This window comes from Oncorhynchus tshawytscha, linkage group LG08 (genome assembly GCF_018296145.1).
Source record: "Oncorhynchus tshawytscha isolate Ot180627B linkage group LG08, Otsh_v2.0, whole genome shotgun sequence".
Classification (NCBI taxonomy): Eukaryota; Metazoa; Chordata; class Actinopteri; order Salmoniformes; family Salmonidae; genus Oncorhynchus; species Oncorhynchus tshawytscha.
Genome location: NC_056436.1, coordinates 52,287,956 through 52,307,855, shown reverse-complemented (window position 1 = coordinate 52,307,855; position 19,900 = coordinate 52,287,956). Strand labels below are relative to the sequence as shown.

The window sequence follows — 19,900 nt, the reverse complement described above, 5'->3', positions numbered from 1 at the left end:
ATAGCCGAGCCAAACAACCTTATTGGCATAACTGGCCCATCCAAATACATCCGCCTGTCGCTCCTCTGGAATCCGGGACAACGTCAATCAGGGGTGGCACTGAGCCACTACCGTCGCCCCCATACTTTCCCACAGCCAGGATAATACAGCGGGAAAGATGCGGCACTAAATCAGCCATAGCACGGATTGTGTCGGGTAGCTCTGAATCCGGCTTCTCCACCTCCATGGTCCAATTCAGCTACTGCAGCAAACCAATATGATACATCTGCAGCATTGTAACCACATTCAACATTCAACGACCTGGCCGCCAACGCTCATCCTGATACACTTTGTCCAGCTGATCTGCCGAGAACCGGCACTGTTTATTTGGAAGCACCATGCTAGGATTAGCCCCCTTCTTAACCTCTGGAGTTAAGTAAATTGCTTTCCATCCATCGGCTGTATGTAAACCAGTCCCGCCACCTCCATACCCTCTATATTCATGAAGTCTAAATAACCTGGTAGCATAAACATGGCTGAATGAAGGGAATCCCAGGTTGACTTTAGCTCATCAGGCTAAATCTTTAAACAGCGGTAAGCTACGCTTCACCACTGCAGGTCACAAGGTAAATACATTCCCCCAAACCTGGAGGAACTTCACTCTGGGGGAGAAGATGGCCAATCCGCCCCCAGGTGATCTGCTGCCCTATGACAAATCAAATCAAATCAAATTGTATTTTTCACATACACATGGTTAGCATATGTTAATGCGAGTGTAGCGAAATGCTTGTGCTTCTAGTTCCGACAATGCAGTAATAACCAACAAGTAATCTAACTAACAATTCCAAAACTACTGTCTTATACACAGTGTAAGGGGATAAAGAATATGTACATAAGGATATATGAATGAGTGATGGTACAGAGCAGCATAGGCAAGATACAGTAGCTGATATCGAGTACAGTATATACATATGAGATGAGTATGTAAACAAAGTGGCATAGTTAAAGTGGCTAGTGATACATGTATTACATAAGGATGCAGTCGATGATATAGAGTACAGTATATACGTATGCATATGAGATGAATAATGTAGGGTAAGTAACATTATATAAGGTAGCATTGTTTAAAGTGGCTAGTGATATATTTACATAATTTCCCATCAATTCCCATTATTAAAGTGGCTGGAGTTGAGTCAGTGTCAGTGTCAGTGTGTTGGCAGCAGCCACTCAATGTTAGTGGTGGCTGTTTAACAGTCTGATGGCCTTGAGATAGAAGCTGTTTTTCAGTCTCTCGGTCCCAGCTTTGATGCACCTGTACTGACCTCGACTTCTGGATGATAGCGGGGTGAACAGGCAGTGGCTCGGGTGGTTGATGTTCTTGATGATCTTTATGGCCTTCCTGTAACATCGGGTGGTGTAGGTGTCCTGGAGGGCAGGTAGTTTGCCCCCGGTGATGCGTTGTGCAGACCTCACTACCCTCTGGAGAGCCTTACGGTTGTGGGCTTTCTAGCTTTCTTGGGAACAGGAACAATGGTGGCCCTCTTGAAGCATGTGGGAACAGCAGACTGGTATAGGGATTGATTGAATATGTCCGTAAACACACCGGCCAGCTGGTCTGCGCATGCTCTGAGGGGGCGGCTGGGGATGCCGTCTGGGCCTGCAGCCTTGCGAGGGTTAACACGTTTAAATGTCTTACTCAACTCGGCTGCAGTGAAGGAGAGTCCGCATGTTTTCGTTGCAGGCCGTGTCAGTGGCACTGTATTGTCCTCAAAGCTGGCAAAAAAAGTTATTTAGTCTGCCTGGGAGCAAGACATCCTGGTCCGTGACTGGGCTGGATTTCTTCTTGTAGTCCGTGATTGACTGTAGACCCTGCCACATGCCTCTTGTGTCTGAGCCGTTGAATTGAGATTCTACTTTGTCTCTGTACTGACGCTTAGCTTGTTTGATAGCCTTGCGGAGGGAATAGCTGCACTGTTTGTGTTCGGTCATGTTACCAGTCACCTTGCCCTGATTAAAAGCAGTGGTTTGCGCTTTCAGTTTCACGCGAATGATGCCATCAATCCACGGTTTCTGGTTAGGGAATGTTTTAATCGTTGCTATGGGAACGACATCTTCAACGCACGTTCTAATGAACTCGCACACCGAATCAGCGTATTCGTCAATATTGTTATCTGACGCAATACGAAACATATCCCAGTCCATGTGATGGAAGCAGTCTTGGAGTGTGGAGTCAGCTTGGTTGGACCAGCGTTGGACAGACCTCAGCGTGGGAGCCTCTTGTTTTAGTTTCTGTCTGTAGGCAGGGATCAACAAAATGGAGTCGTGGTCAGCTTTTCCGAAAGGAGGGCGGGGCAGGGCCTTATATGCGTCGCGGAAGTTAGAGTAACAATGATCCAAGGTTTTTCCACCCCTGGTTGCGCAATCGATATGCTGATAAAATTTAGGGAGTCTTGTTTTCAGATTAGCCTTGTTAAAATCCCCAGCTACAATGAATGCAGCCTCCGGATAAATGGATTCCAGTTTGCAAAGAGTCAAATAAAGTTAGTTCAGAGCCATCGATGTGTCTGCTTGGGGGGGGGGATATTACAGTGCCTTGCGAAAGTATCCGGCCCCCTTGAACTTTGCGACCTTTTGCCACATTTCAGGCTTCAAACATAAAGATATAAAACTGTATTTTTTTGTGAAGAATCAACAACAAGTGGGACACAATCATGAAGTGGAAGGACATTTATTGGATATTTCAAACTTTTTTAACAAATCAAAAACTGAAAAATTGGGCGTGCTTGGGAGTGGTGCACGATGTGCCCGAGTCTGACCAGAAGACCGCCTCGTTTCCCTCTTTTTCAGAGTCGTTTTTTTGGGTCGCCGCATAGGATCCATTCCGTTGTCCTGGTTGAAAGGCAGAACACAGGATCCGCGTCGCGAAAAACATATTCTTGGCCGTACTGATTGTGAGTTGACGCTGATCTTATATTCAGTAGTTCTTCTCGACTGTAATGAAACCTAAGATTACCTGGGGTACTAATGTAAGAAATAACACGTAAAAAAACAAAACACTGCATAGTTTCCTAGGAACGCGAAGCGAGGCGGCCATCTCTGTCGGCGCCGGAAGTAGAGCTCCAACAGCTCCATCATAGGCGCATTAACCACCAATGGTTCACTCTCCCCCACCGAATCCAAAGCCAGGGCTTTAGGCTGCCCCGGACTGATGTCATCCAATTCAGACTCTGAAAACTCTCTAGAGCTAACCAGAGATAGTATATTATCACCAGAATCCAGACTCTGAACAGTGCCAGAGAAACTGGAATGAGCCTCACCTCGGCTGGGATGACACCCCTATCAACTCCGACAACCACTGCTGATCCCTCCTGGCCTCACTCCTGAGTGTGTTTTCACCCCAGGCAAACAGGACCGCACTCGCGAGTATCTTAAATTGTCATTCTGAAACCACATGCCCTAAGGCGCGGTTGGAGGTCAGCCTTTTTGAACTTAGTCTTACGCTGGCCATCTTACTAAAGTAAGGAAGCATTGGCTACACAAGCAGAGCAGCAATTAATGGGCTTTTAGCAAACACAAATCCTACCCAAGTAAGGAAGCTTTAGCTACACAAGCAGAGCAGAAAGTTGTTGCTTTTTTATAAAGCAAAAACCAATACACAACACTCACAACATCTAGGGCAGAGGTCTTCAACCTTTTCTAGCATGAGAGCTACTTTAAAAAAATTAAACATGTTGCAAGCTACAATATTTTTTCGAGACATTTAAATTGGCACATTCTTCTCTTCTATTCTCCCCTGCAACTCTTCCCCAGGTTCTTAGTGTACAAGAGAAAGTAGTGCACTATTTTCTGCCAATATATCTGGTAGAATAATGGTTAATTAATGACTCTAAGGGGGGCCCTATAAAATCTGTGGATTTTCTTCTCCCTAATTGTTATATTTTCCTAAATAGTTTTTTCAGTTGAATTTTTCCTGGTTTTATGTTGTTTTTGACTCTCAAAATTACAATTGTTCAGAGAGAAAACACTTGGAAGTACTGAGTCCATGTCAATGCTGAAATGCTGACTTATTTTTTTGTAGGTCTGGAAGAAAACAAAAATGTATTTTTGAGTGTAATTCCCCTTTTAATTGTGCATCTAGCAAGTGAGGAAGGTGCCATCTAATGGGCTAGTCTAATGATGAGTCTGAACTGCTACTGCTCATATCACGGCATACTTTGCCAATAACAAATAATAGATACAAATGATGTACTTACTCATGATATATTTCCGCCACGTAAACCTACTTTGCAGTTCACATTTAATTGCGAAGGTTTGGGGGAAAGTATTTCTGTCAATCCACAAGACCCTTATCACATCAACACACGGAGTGACAGACAAACGCGCGCACCACACAGACCGACAGGGGCAATATTGCTGGAAATGTATTTGCAGATATTGTGTTAGGTTTGGCTTTTTAATCCAATAGTGGCTAACTAGGGCTGGGATAATATCAATGTTGCATTGTTTAGATAGTAGCTGGGAGATTGCAGTGTCTGATACTGTACTTGTGAGATTTGTTAACAAAATTTGCGGTGGGACACGTGAAATTTGGATGTACTTTCAGAATTGTTTGGCGAGCTACTCATGGGTGGGCTGCAAGCTACTTGGTAGTTCACAATCGACATGTTGGAGACCCCTGATCTAGGGGGGGAGTACGCAATGTTCCCACTAACAGACAACTAAGTCGGAGCCAAATCTTGTTGTCTTCGTGTGCTTGAAAAGTTTGGAAATTGCGTGACAGGAGCTGAAGAGCGAAGAAATTAGGAAATGAGTGCGAGCCCTGATTTATTATAGCCATGAAGGGGGCGGGCTCGGCATCCATTGGGCGTGATTTCAGTTTTCTTAAGGTGAATACGATTGGTCGTTGACTCCCCTAGTGTGTTATACCGAGTGACCGACTGAAGGGGAACATGAGAGAGACGTGTTTCAATGACGTTACTCCAAAGCAGATAACAAGGGAAAGAAATGGTGAAACAGCAGTCTGTCTAGGAAGTGAGATACCATGGTTATTCACAAATGCAATTAAACAGCAGAGCTTTAGCAGATAGGGGGAAAGAGAGAGGAATCTGACAAAATGGAACACGCCAGGGGCTGCCCCTCCTGTTCTGCTTCTGAAAAAATATCCAAGAGGAAATAGCCTCCGGTATTAGACGAGTGTGAGAACATACACATTTAGCCTGGTATATAGGGTATCTTGATGATGATGCGTTCTCTCCCTCTGCTTGTCCTTAGTCAAACTCTTGGAAAAGACGTGTAGTTCATTATTATGATTTCATACATAGACCGATGTAATGCAATGGTATTTAGCAATTATAGTTAGTTATCACAACAGTCATTTAGTAGTCATATTATTTTATACCCAAATACATTTTTAGATTACTTCGTTATGAATGTGTGTTACCCTAACAGTAGCTTGAAAAACTTGGTACACTTTAGTTTGTGAATGTACATACTTATACAAGGGATGGCAAACATTAATCTGGTTGTGCAGGCTTTTCACACTCCTCTGCCCCCCCCCTTGTCTTTACTTCTCTAGGCTACTACACGTGTGTGGAGGTGATCTTCACCCTGAGGAGGCAGGTGGGCTTCTACATGATGAGAGTCTATGCCCCCACACTCCTCATCATGGTCCTCTCTTGGCTCTCATTCTGGATCAACCCTGATGCCAGCGCTGCCAGGGTCCCTCTGGGTAAGACCTCTGATCCCTATCCTAACCACTGACCGTAAAACCCCTATCCTAGCCTTACCCTGAAAGCAGTGATTTCTTGGTCCCTTTGGGTAACAGACAAGCCTGCTTTAGTCTCCCATGTCACTATGGTGTTGTCTGTGGTGTTCGCTTCCAAATCCAAACTGAATCACACCAAGTTTCACTATTGTTTCGCTTCACTAATTGAAGCAATAGTGAAACGTAGTGTGATTCAGTTTGGATTTCGAGGCTAGTCTTGACATATCGAGGCATCAAATGCAGCCTAATATTAGCCATCACTGCATGATGACATGATTGCTTTCCATTTTTTCATATAATCTAGTCTCCCATGTTACTTTTTCACTGTCTGTCCGAGGGAGTGCAATGTGAATGGGACCACCCATTGTCCTTCCACTGTCGCCCCTACATGATACATAATAGATAATGATACCTTTTTATTTTGTATGGGTAACTCGCCTGGTCCATTGTCAACAAGCCTGCATGAGTCGGAAATGTCAACTTCTCACCCATTTGACGTCACGTCACACAGTCCGATGGGTCTGGAAAGAGCTGTGTGGATAAGAGGACCATTCACCTCCAGCTGTTTGTCACTTTCATCCCATGTGTCATTCATTCATCTCTGTGAGCGTGTGTGTATGTTTGCGTACATGTTATTAAATGTATGGAATACTTCCATACATGCTTCCTACTATGTGGGTCGGTTTCAGACTCATTTTGTTCCCACAATAAAGCGCCCCATCGGGGGCCAAGCGTCGGCAAACAAAGCATTATGCTGTTTCAACAGAGCCAACATCTTCCTTGTCTTATGTAAAAATAGGCCATCTTACGTGCTGTGATGAAAATGATTTTGGAGCAACGGTGAACTCGAATGGGGTTAGATAATCATCCGAAATAAGGACACCGCTTTTATATGAAGATTTTTATCCATACAACAACCTAGATTAATTGTTCATTTGGAGAAAAAAAATCAGTGGCTATTTGAACCATCTTCATCACTAGAATGAGAAAGGTAAAGGAGGTTTATAATTGGGCCCTTTGTACTGTAAATCCTGGGATATGGGCTTGTGAGTGTTTCATTACCACTGCCTAGTTTAGGTGATTCATATATCCATTATTATGTACTGTATTCCAGGGGTATTCAATTCCAACTCTCAAGGGCTGCTGTGTCTTCTCCCTGCTATTTACCACTCACCTGGTTTAGATCAAAGTCTAGACCTCTGATTTAAAGGCAAGGATGAAAACTAATAAAATACTGCGATCCTCATGGTCTGAAGTTGAATCTCCTTGTCTGCTGTGCATTTTATGTCGCGCATTAGAGAGTCCAGAGGTCAAATGCTAATTTGAGATCCTAAGACAAATGTAGAAGTATCCCCAACGCTAAGCTATGCTCTCCTTCCTTGGATGTTTAATTGACAAGGCCACATCTTCACTCCCAGGGATCCTCTCGGTGCTCTCCCTGTCTTCTGAGTGCACGTCCCTGGCCTCAGAGCTGCCCAAGGTGTCCTATGTGAAGGCCATCGACGTCTGTCTCATCGCATGTCTGCTGTTTGGCTTCGCCTCGCTGGTGGAGTGGTGCAGGTGGTGCAGGTGATGCTCAACAGCCCCAAGCGCATTGAGGCAGAGAAGGCCAAGATGGCGTCCAAGGCAAAGGGGAAGGAGAAGGCGGCGGGCAGGAACAACACAGTCAACGGCACCAGCGGGACACCCTGTCATGTCAGCATGCTGCAGGTGGGTGAGGGTTGGTTGTGTGCGGCGGGTGAGGGAAAGGTGAGGAAGGGGATGGGCTTGTTTCTGGTGAGTGGGGGGAGGTTTGTGTGATTTTAGAAATAAGTTGCCCCCAGACACTGATCTAAGGTCAAGATGAAGTTGTCCCTAACCACTTCCCTCACAGTTGAATGAGGAATGGTTATTTAACCTTGCGTATATCTTTAGGCATGATGAGAGGGAAGTTAGAGATACCAATAGATGGCATTTATGAGTGATTGAATTGTCATAACGTCTCCTGCACTCTGGCCTTGCATGGAAAAAAGATTGACACAGGTACAGATTTAGTTTGTGAAATATTATTTTCCATTATACACTTCATAGAAATGTATTTACATCGTCATGTATGTTAGTCAAGACTTGTGCAGAGTATTGTGCTGAGCGATTTGCGAGAAGATGACTCTAGTGGAATATGTTCCAATCAAACGCAAATCGAATTAACGCCAATTAATGAGCTTAATGGTTGAGTGAAAAAGTAGCAACTGTATGATTAGTATCTAATTTCCCCTGTAGCCGATGAGAAAGATTGAAATGTGTGTTTTCAGAAGTTACTTCCCACTGATTCTGTTGTAACATAACAGCATGTTGATTCACCAAAGAAAAAAATAGAAAATCCAGATTACAGCTCCAAAACATCAACATTAGGGACATTCTGCCATGCATGAGGTAATTGTGTATCTGTTGCATTCTCATCTCTTCCTGAAAGAAACTGCCAGTTAGCATGAAAGTAATACCGTGGTTTGACAACAACACCACTGCACAACACCACTACACTGTCAAAATTTTGCACCCTTTGTATATGTCGAGATTTACACATTAGAGGTCGACCGATTATGATTTTTTTTCAACGCCGATATCGACTATTGGAGGACCGAAAAAAAAAAATCGACAATTTTTTTTTATATATATATATATATATATATATCTGTAATAAAGACAATTACAAAAATACTATTTGAACTTAATATAAATCAATTTAGTCTCAAATAAATAATGAAACATGTTCAATTCGGTTTAAATAATGCAAAAACACCGTGTTGGAGAAGAAAGTAAAAGTGCAATATGTAAAATATGTATGTCTAAAAGCTAACGTTTAAGTTCCTTGCTCAGAACATGAGAACATATGAAAGCTGGTGGTTCCTTTTAACATGAGTCTTCAATATTCCCAGTTAGAAGTTTTAGGTTGTAGTTATTATAGGAGTTATAGGACTATTTCTCTCTATACCATTTGTGTTTCATATACCTTTGACTATTGGATGTTGGCAAACGCAGAAAAGTGCTGTTTGAATGAATGCTTACGAGCCTGCTGCTGCCTATCACCGCTCAGTAAGACTACTCTATCAAATATCAAATCATAGACTTAATAATATAACAAACACACGAAATACGAGCCTTAGTTTCCAGATTTGACCATATTAATAACCTATCATTTTGAAAACAAAACGTTTATTCTTTCAGTGAAATACGGAACCGTTCTGTATTTTATTGAGCTGGAGGCATCCATAAGTCTAAATAATGCTGTTACATTGCATAACCTTCAATGTTCTGTCATAATTATGTAAAATTCGGGCAAATTAATTACGGTCTTTGTTAGGAAGAAATGGTCTTCATAGAGTTCGCAACGAGCCAGGCGGCCCAAACTGCTGCATATCCCCTGACTCTGTTTGCACAGAACACAAGAGAAGTGACACAATTTCCCTAGTTAATATTGCCTGCCAACATTAATTTCTTTAAACTAAATATGCAGGTAAAAAAATATATACTTGCGTATTGATGTTAAGAAAGGCATTGATGTTCATGGTTAAGTACATTGGTGCAATCACAGTGCTTTTTTCACGAATGCGCTAGTTAAATCATCACCTGTTTGGCGAAGTAGGCTGTGATTCGATTATAAATTAACAAGCACCACATTGATTATTTGCAACGCAGGACAAACTAGTTAAACTAGTAATATCACCAACCATGTGTTGTTAACTAGTGATTAATTTAAGATTGATTGATTGTTTTCTATAAGATAAGTTTAATGCTCGCTAGCAACTTACATTGGCTCCTTGCTGCACTCGCGTAACAGGTGGTCAGCCTGCCACGCAGTCTCCTCCTGGAGTGCAATGTAATCGGCCATACTCGGCATCCAAAAATGGCGATTACCAATTGTTATGAAAACTTGAAATTGGCCCTAAGTAATCGGCAATGCCGATTTAATCGGTTGACCTCTATTATACACATATATAGATATATGTACAGTATATATATGGACGTGCACGAGTGATCATCTCCATATGTCTCCATCCTACCCTACAACCACCCTAGAACCATAGGAAAAAACTGAACAGATCTGACCGAAACCACACCAAAGAGTCCTGACAGGGTTGGCAAAGCACCGCAGTCATAAATCAGCTCATGTCAGAATGGCACACGAATGAAGGCCTGATTCAATTGGAGGTGCTTGGAGGACAGGCTTTGAGATGTACAATGGGTATGGCAAGCATCATCACCATTCCTTTCCAAAGTCGAGTCAGGCAAGTCCTCAATTCTTCCATTGTCTCCTCTTTCCCCTGGTAATAAGGGCCAGGTGATCTGTGGCACCCATTTGCGTTCCTCCCGCGCTTCCCCGGCTCCTTAAATGTGAGACTGTGAGTCGCTGGGTATGACAGAAACAGAGCAGGGCATTTGTTGATTTTTTTTCTCCCCACGTTGAGTCAGGCTCCTCTCAGGTTGGCTTAACACTACTGTCGACGTCTCTCTGGCTCTGGCCGCAATGGCTCAGAGTTGGCAGTAAGCTGCCATCTGTGGCAAGGGAGGAGGAAATGGGATGTGATTGGAGCTCTAGCTGACTCCTGTTGCATTGCCTGCCGAGATGTATGTTGCCGTTAACTGAGAGAAATTCAGAGAGCTGGAGAGTGACTGGACAGGAGTGTTTGGAGTAGTGGGACTAATGCAATGTTTTCAATTATTCCCATCACCACCTCACCACCCACTGCCATTGTGCACTTGAGCACAGCACTTAAGCAGTTAAGGGGTTAAGGGGCACTGCTCTTTGGCTGACCCTCTGCTCCTCCAATGATTGTGCAGCTGTTACTCTATCCACTTTTCCCTTTTCCAGGTGGGAGAGACACGGTGCAAAAAGGTTTGCACCTCCAAGTCGGACCTGCGCACCAATGACTTCAGCATTGTTGGCTCACTGCCGCAGGACTTTGACCTCTCCAACTTCGACTGCTATGGGAAGCCTATCACCTTGCCTCACGGCCTTAGGAAAAGCCAGGCCAAGGCCAAGAAACCGCCACCGCCCAAACCCGTCACCCCCTCGACCTCTACGCCCGAGCCCTCTTCCCCTTCTCCTTCCTCTTTTTCAACATCACCTATTGGTCCGTGTACTTGTGATCATGGAAGGAATTTAAGGATTTTGGGCACAGCCAGCTGTGCTTGTAGACCACATTTTCTACTAATTTCCATCTTTGCCCTGTGATCTCGTATTTTGATCCATTCTTCCTTAATTCAAGTTGTTTATGTATTTATATGAATCTATATATTATTAACTATCATTATTGGCACTAGAAAAAAATCACATCGTCCATTAATTCATGATTGGCACTTAGGAAAAGAAGAAAAGCATCACAGGTGTATTTCATGAGATGAATAATATACAAATGATTTGACAATAGATAGAATTACGAAAAGAATAATCAATGAAAAATTGATCAAGAATTACGTTTAAAAAAAATGTTTTAAGTATAAATTAAAATAGATCTAATTAATTATTTATTGAAAATATTAGTGTAAATAGCCAGGTCCTCTGCTTTTTGGTGCTAATTTGGTGCTAACTTGCTTGCAAGTTTGATAAGATGGCATTGGCAAAAAGTTTACAATTGCATGTAAAAAATTGCTTATATGAATATAGTATATTAGATCTATCAATGTTTATTAATATGACTTTTTTTTTCTCCAGTACTCCTGTTGATATATGAAACACCTTATCCTTGTTCAGATGGTTATACGACATTGCCACGACGATAATTGTAACTTTTGACCATCTCTCACATGACTACATATCATGTGTAAATGGGTTAACAAACTGACCATATATATATATATTATTTACAAATGTGCAATTTACAAACTAACCAATACATGTTGATATGAATCACACATTTATGTATTTGTGATATTTGTAGTAGTCTAAATCTGTCTGTCCCTAAACACATTTATCACAGATTTACTACAATAACTAAAGAAAGTAAGATTGATCTCATTTTGGAAGACCGTATACCCATTCTTCATTAAAATAAACTCAAGGATTTTGTCAGATACCTGAAACATAACCCCCATCCCACTAAAGTATTCACATGGTATAAAAAGATTAACTTCTACTCATAAAAACAGTCACATTTGTGAAAAATCATTCCCAGTAAGATTGATAATTGGGGAATATCTATCCTTCTTTCTCCTCCCTCCATGGGCCGACCCATATTTTACCAACATGCAACCTGCACATTAAGAACGCCACACAGCTGTTTCTCCCCGTTAGAGTCTTGCCCCTCTCCTAATCCACCAACAAGCCATTAATTATGCATTGGGAATGTGTTTGGATATTGACCTCAGAGTATCATTGCGAGACTCCTCAATATAAAATCTGTCTCCGACTGAATGAACCAAGATACATACCGACCTCGTGTCATGACAAATGACAAGCCATATAAAGGAAGCAGAAGGAGCAGAAGCAGATCTGGTTTGTTGAGGATGGAAAGGATAGAAGAAAATGAGTCATTTCAGTGGATATATTTCTTGGGGTTGGATTAGCCTAGTGGTTAGAGTGCTGGACTAGTAACCAGAAGGTTGCAAGTTCAAACCCCCGAGCTGACAAGGTACAAATCTGTCGTTCTGCCCCTGAACAGGCAGTTAACCCACTGTTCCTAGGCCGTCATTGAAAATAAGAATTTGTTCTTAACTGACTTGCCTGGTTAAATAAAGTTTAAAAAAACATGTTTTGATTATATGCTTATTTACCAAGCAAATAAGTACCATCATGACGACTTTCCTGTTGCTGTCATGGTAACAGACATAATGGAGGGAACATTTCAGTGGTCACTGAAGGCAACCAATCTCGCTGACTGATGTTACTGGAATGAGGACACGTGCCTGACGATAAAGTCTAGACAAAACAATAACAGCAGGTGAGTTAAAAATGAGCTCAAATAATCTCCTCGTTAAAAGGTATACTTATACTACTCTGGAGATGCACGGTTTTTAGGGCCGAAATGTGTTGGTTATCGAAATGTGTTGAAAATCTATCGGTTTGTCGTTAAAATCAACTGGTTCCCATGGAATATCCTCCCAAGGTTTTTAACCTTATTTTGAATGTCTCAGAGAATAAGATTGACCTCTGCCGTGCCCGCTAGAGAATATTTCTATTGCTGCCTCTAATTCAAATGGTTGGAGGAGATTCATTCACTCACATGGATCTAGAGTCTAAAGGTTCCCTTGGAACAGAAAATAAACAAGTGATTCTGGGGAAATATGTAGTCAAATACCACACCAACAAATAAACCAGAAGCCAGTTGATTAAATAGCCATTTTGATCACCTTTTGTGTATGATCCTTTTGTCTTATTCCTTCACTACAAATCAACATGCAATCTAGGTTATGTTGGGTCAGTCAGATGCCTTGTTCCCATAGAAACAGCATTATGAGACAAGAACTTGCCTCGTTTATCACTATTCTTAAAAACAATGTTATTGTAGTCAATGGCATTTGAGATGAAGGAAAGTATTTATGCTACAGTACTCATGGCTCGTCTCCATTTCACATCCTCTTTCATCACTGACGTAACCGTGATAACTCTTGAGTCTCCACCGCCCCCCACCCTCCTCCACCCCCCCTGCTGCTAACACATCTCTGTATCTGCATCACCCCCACCCTCCTCCACCCCCTGCTGCTAACACATCTCTGTATCTGCACTACTCCCACCCACCTTCAGCCTCCATGCCGCTAACACATCTCTGTATCTGCACCAACCCCAGCCACCTTCAGCCTCCATGCCACTAACACGTCTCTGTTTCTGCACCACCCCATCCTCCTCCACCCCCTGCTGCTAACACATCTCTGTATCTGCACCACACCCACCCACCTTCAGCCTCCATGCCGCTAACACATCTCTGTATCTGCACCACCCCCACCCTCCTCCACCCACCTGCTGCTAACACATCTCTGTATATGCACCACCCCCACCCTCCTCCACCCCTGCTGCTAACACATCTGTCTCTGCACCACCCCCACCCTCCTCCACCCTCCTGCTGCTAACAGGTCTCTGTATCTGCACCACCCCCACCTACCTTCAGCCTCCATGCCGCTAACACATCTCTGTATCTGCACCACCCCCACCCTCCTCCACCCCCTTCTGCTAACACATCTCTGTATCTGCACCAACCCCACCCACCTTCAGCCTCCATGCCACTAACACAGCTCTGTATCCTATAAGTCACAGACTGTCTTCTAATCCAACCTGACCTTTCACAGAGGGACAACCCCCCCACCCCATGGGACACACAGGTAACCAGCAGACCTGAGTGACAGTTGGAGCTGATGAGCTAAAATAGGAGCTATTCCCACACTGGATCTTATCTTAGAATTGACATGTGGTCAATTACCACCCCCACATAACCCTATGAGTGTCAGGTTCACAAGATGGTACAAAGTTAATTGTGAGGAACCAGGATGATAGTTATAGCTGATTAGCTCAAACAGGAGTGATTGCTGAGTTGTCTCTTAAATGTACTGTACACTATGTTCAATTATTCCTTCCACTTCACTCTATAGATTCCAGGTTATGGAACGTAGGGTTAATTGTGCTTAAGCTTTCCTGGAGCTCCCGAGAGGCGCAGCGGTCTAAGGCACTGCATCTCGTCCGGGTTAAGGGAGTGTTTGGCTGGGGTAGGCCGTCATTCTAAATAAGAATTTGTGCTTAACTGACTTGCCTATTTAAATCAAGGTAAATAAAAATAGGTGGTAATTTTGAGGCATTAGATCATCTTCAACTCTGAAATTATTATTACATTTTTTTCTGTAGCTCATCCTCTGAAATGATAGAGATTAAACCACAGATAATACTAATGATTGATGCACAGTGCATTTGGAAAGTATTCAGATCCCAATACTTTTTTTCAACATATGGTTACGTTATAGCCTTATTCTATAATGGATTAAAAAAAATGTCTTCTCATCAATCTACACACAATACCCCATATTTACAAAGCTATTTTTTTATTAAACATTTTTTCATCCAATGGAATTGAGGAATACACCACCTCAGTCATCGGCTTCATCAATAAGTGCATCGATGACGAGCTAAAGGCTAGAGCTGCCGCTTTCAAGGAGCAGGAGACTAATCCGGATGCTTATAAGAAATCCCACTATGCCCTCAGATGAACCATCAAACAAGCAAAGCGTCAATACAGGATTAAGATTGAATCCTACTACACCAGCTCTGACACTTGACGGATGTGGCAGGGCTTGAAATCTATTACGGAATACAAAGGTAAACCCAGATGCGAGCTGCCCAGTGACACGAGCCTACCAGATGAGCTAAAGGCCTTTTATGCTCGCTTCGAGGCAAGCAACTTTGAAGCATGCATGAGTGCACCAGCTGTTCTAGATGACTGTGTGATAACGCTCTCGGTAGCCGCTGTGAACTAAACCTTTAAACAGGTCAACATTCACAAAGCCGCTGGGCCAGACAGATTACCAGGACGTGTACTCAAAGCATGCGTGGACCAACTGTCAAGTGTCAGTTTAGACATTTTCAAACTCTCCCTGACCGAGTCTGTAATAACTACATGTTTCAAGCAGACCACCATAGTCCCTGTGCCCAAGGAAGCGAAGGTAACCTGCCTAAATTATTACCGCCCAGTGGCACTCACGTCGGTAGCCATGAAGTGCTTTGAAAGGCTGGTCATGGCTCACATCAACAGCATCCTCCCAGACACTCTAGACCCACTCCAATTCGCATAGCGCCTATCGCCCCAACAGATCCACAGATGACGCACTCAATCGCACTCCACACTGCCCTTTCTCACCTGGACAAAAGGAACAGCTATGTGAGAATGATGTTCATTGACAGCTCAGCATTCAACACCATAGTGTCCACGAAGCTCATCACTAAGCCAAGGACACTGGGACTAAACACACCCCTCTGCAACTGGATCCTGGACTTCCTGACAGGCCGCCCCCAGGTGGTAAGAGTAGGCAAGGGTGTGTACTCAATCCCCTCCTGTATTACCTTTTCACCCACAACTGCGTGGACAAACACGACTCCAACACCATCATTGTTTGCTGACGAGACAACAGTGGTAGGCCTGATCATCGACAACGATGAGACGGCCTATAGGGAGGAGGTCAGAGAACTTGCAGTGTGGTGCCAGGACAACAACCTCTCCCTCAATGTGAGCAAGACAAAGGAGCTGATCGTGGACTACAGGAAAAGGTTGGCCACATTAACATTGACGGGGCCCCCATTAACATTGACGGGGCTGTAGTCGTGTGCGTCGAGAGTTTGGAGAGGCATGGATCCCCAGATCCCCAAAAGGTTCTACAGCTGCACCATCAAGAGCATCGTGACCGGGTGCATCACCGCCTGGCATGGTAACTGCTCGGCATCTGACAGTAAGGCGCTACAGAGGGTAGTGCGTACGGCCCAGGACATTACTGGGGCCAAGCTTCCTGCCATCCAGGACCTATATAATAGGTGGTGTCAGAGGAAAGCCCATAAAATTGTCAGAGGCTCCAGTCATCCAAGTTATAGACTGTTTTCTCTGCTACCGCACGGCAAGCGGTACCAGAGCAACAAGTCTAGGACCGAGAGGCTCTTCAACAGCTTCTACCACCAAGCCTGCTGAACAATTCATAAAAATCGCCACCGGACAATTTACATTGAGAAGCCCCCTTCTTGTACACTGCTGCTACTCACTGTTTGTTTGTTACCTATGCATAGTCACTTTGCCCCCACCTACATGTACAATTTACCTCAACTAGCCCGTAACCCTGCACACTAACTCGGTACCGGTGCCCCCTGTATATAGCCTCGTTATTCTTATTGTGTTACTTTTTATTATTACTTTTTTATTTTAGTCTACTTGGTAAATATTTTCTTCCTGAAATGCACTGTTGGTTAAGGGCTTGTAATTAAGCATTTCAAGGTAAAGTCTAGACTTGTTGTATTTGGCACATGTGGCAAATACATTTTGAAAAACATCCCCACAGCATGATTCTGCCACCACCATCCTTCACCGTAGGGACAGTGCCAGGTTTCCTCCAGACGTTACGCTTGGCATTCAGGCAAAAGAGTTCAATCTTGGTTTCATCAGGCCAGCATCCCAGAGTCTCCTCTTTTCTGTTGATGTTGAGACTGGTGTTTTGCGGGTACTATTTCATGAATCTGCCAGTTGAGGACTTGTGGGGTGTCTGTTTCTCAAACTAGACACTCTAATGTACTTGTCCTCATGCTCAGTTGTGCACCGGGGCCTCCCACTCCTCTTTCTATTCTGGTTTGAGCCAGTTTGCGCTGTTCTGTGAAGGGAGTAGTACAGAGCGTTGTACAAGATCTTCAGTTTCTTGGCAATTTCTTGCATGGAATAGCCTTCATTTCTCAGAACAAGAATAGACTGACGAGTTTCAGAAGAAAGGTCTTTGTTTCTCACCATTTTGAGTCTGTAATCGAACCCACAAAATAAGGCAAATGTTATTGCTTCTTTAATCAGAACAACAGTTTTCAGCTGTGCTAACATAATTGCAAAAGGGTTTTCTAATGATCAATTAGCCTTTTAAAATGATACACTTAGATTATCTAACAGGTGCCAATTGGAGCACAGGAGTGATGGTTGCTGATAATGGGCCTCTGTACAAATTGTTATTTACAACATTATTAATGTCTACACTATATTTCTGATCAATTTGATGTTATTTTAATGGACGAAAAATGAGCTTTTCTTTCAAAAACAAGGACATTTCTAAGTGACCCCAAACTTTTTAACAGTAGTTTATGCAATTAAGGTATTTCTGTTTTGTATTTTTAACACATTTGCAAAAATGTCTAAACCTGTTTTTGCTTTGTCATTATGGGGTATTGTGTGTAGATTGAGGATTTGTTTTTATTTAATCCATTTAAGAATAAGGCTGTAACATAACAATATGGAAAAAGTCAAGGGGTCTGAATACTTTCCGAAAGTGCTCTCTTTGGATTTAACAACCTCAATTGCTGTATTCAAAAAGGTTAACTCACCAATTACTGTACCTTAGTCTGAATTTGAGCAAGGTTTACTTGTTAATTAGATGCAGATCAAATTAAGGTGTCTAGATTATGTTCATTGCAAGACTCAAGGAACTGTGGCCACTATGACTTCCTGTCACAGAATGGGACCGGGCTTGAGCTGAGCTGACTGAAGCAATTGCCAAGGTGTCCATGACTCCTGGCTCAGTTACCATGAGTGAACCAGTTAGTTCTGCTCAGACCTGAGAGTGAAGAAAGGGAAGGATGAATGGAGTTTGAAGGAAAGAGTGTTTGGGTGTCTGTGAGAGAGAGCAAGTTAGAGAGGAAGTGTGACAGCGTGCAAGAAGGAAAGAGAACACAAATCATATTGGAAAATATTACTGGAGTCACACAGAACGAGAGAGACAGAAGAAAAATTGAAGAGAAGAACCATCTAGAAACCTGGAAGTGTTGTTAAAACATGTTATTAATAAACCGTGTTAACCATCTCCAACCTCAGCCATTTACGCCCCCTCAACTCCCTGAAATAGTCTCAGGGCTCTTCTAGATAAGGCCGTTACAATCATCTCAAGCACTATTTTACTGTGAACAAATGATATTATAATTATAAGATATTATAATTATCCTATCTTAGGCATATGTACACTGAGTGTACAAAACATTAAGAACACTGTCCTAATATTGAGTTGCACCCCCCTTTTGGCCTCGGACCAGCCTCAATTAATTGGGGCATGGGTCATTCTTCATATACACGGGAAAATGTTGAGCGTGAAAAACCCAGCAGCGTTGCAGTTAGTTGCAGTTAGTGACACAAACTTACTACCATACCCCATTCAAAGGCCCACATACACAATCCATGTCTCAAGACTTAAACATCCTTCTTTAACCGGTCTCCTCCCCCTTCTGTGTAGATGAAGTGGATTTAAGTGACATCAATAAGAGATCAGTGTGTATATTCTGAGTGTGTTATAGTTCAACTATCGCTAATGTACATATTTGAGAACCATTACAATTCCAAGCACAGGGAAATTACATTAGAAAGAGTACAGTATTACACAATCTCTAATGCGTGATGCTTTTGATCCACAGCCCAGAGACCATGGGTGTTAAAGGGTGACTAAACTTCCTAATTTGGCCTCGTTTTAGATCTGGTTCATTAACAAGAAATGCTAGCAGCCATGACTGAAGTAAAATGTGAATTGTGTGTGTTCGCAGGTGGGAAGAGTTCAAAAAACGATTTAGCCCATTAGCTGCAGCCAGTTGGTGTGCGATTATGCCAACGTTGGTTTCTCGGGGGCTAGTTAATAAATGACACAATGTAAATAAGACTATTTTTATGTTGCACACCTTTCGGGTTCTCATTAAATGCTTTCAATATTTGTTAATTCATTTTTACAATGTGTAGTTGGTTTTGAGGTTAAGTCATTGAAAATTGGAGCTATTGGAATTGTAACATATTGTCCCGTGTACATTGTGTAATTTACCGGCAGTCCCTAACTAGCCTCAGGGATATCCAAAGCCAACCTAAACTTACCAGAGGCATTACAATTGGGTTGCATGCAGCTGTACTCCGAATTGATGATTACTTGTTTACTGCCAGCTGTGGGCAGGATTGAAACTAACCCAACCTACATTTACGTTGTGATGTAGTCACGACCACACAAAATTCTGTTTTGGATGAGACTGACTTTATGACCAAAATTATTCTATACTTTCTAGTCAATTTTGACAGTAGAATAAATGTTGGACTCATATCGGTGCCACATGATATCCATGATAGGTTGGGTCATGGGAATTGTCGCTGTTTGTCATATGCTTGGCCTAACACATTTTTCGCCTCATGACTATTTATGGATTCATGCCGCCACCTTGTTGTATACAGTATATGCTCAAGGAGCATTTTCGGTCACTGAGGCATCAGCGACTGCCATTAGAAGACAGTGGCAGATGCAGTGTCCTCAGGTCCCTCATCAATTGACAAGGTTGCTGTGAACTAAATTCTCCAAGAAGCTCAATTTGAAAGGACATTTCCTCAAAAGTGGGCCAGGAATCATTATCTTGTCGTCATCCATGGTTGTTAGTGACAACCATTAATATGCAAATATTTCTGTTTATTCTTCTATGAAATTATTACTCAGGGTTACAGATGTTCT

At 42.7% G+C, this 19,900-nt stretch overlaps 1 pseudogene; it reads left to right on the top strand.

The window, feature by feature from the left end:
- LOC112255706 overlaps window positions 1-11,888 on the top strand; it is a 53,336-nt pseudogene extending 41,448 nt beyond the window's left edge.
- The last annotated feature ends 8,012 nt before the right edge of the window (window positions 11,889-19,900 follow it).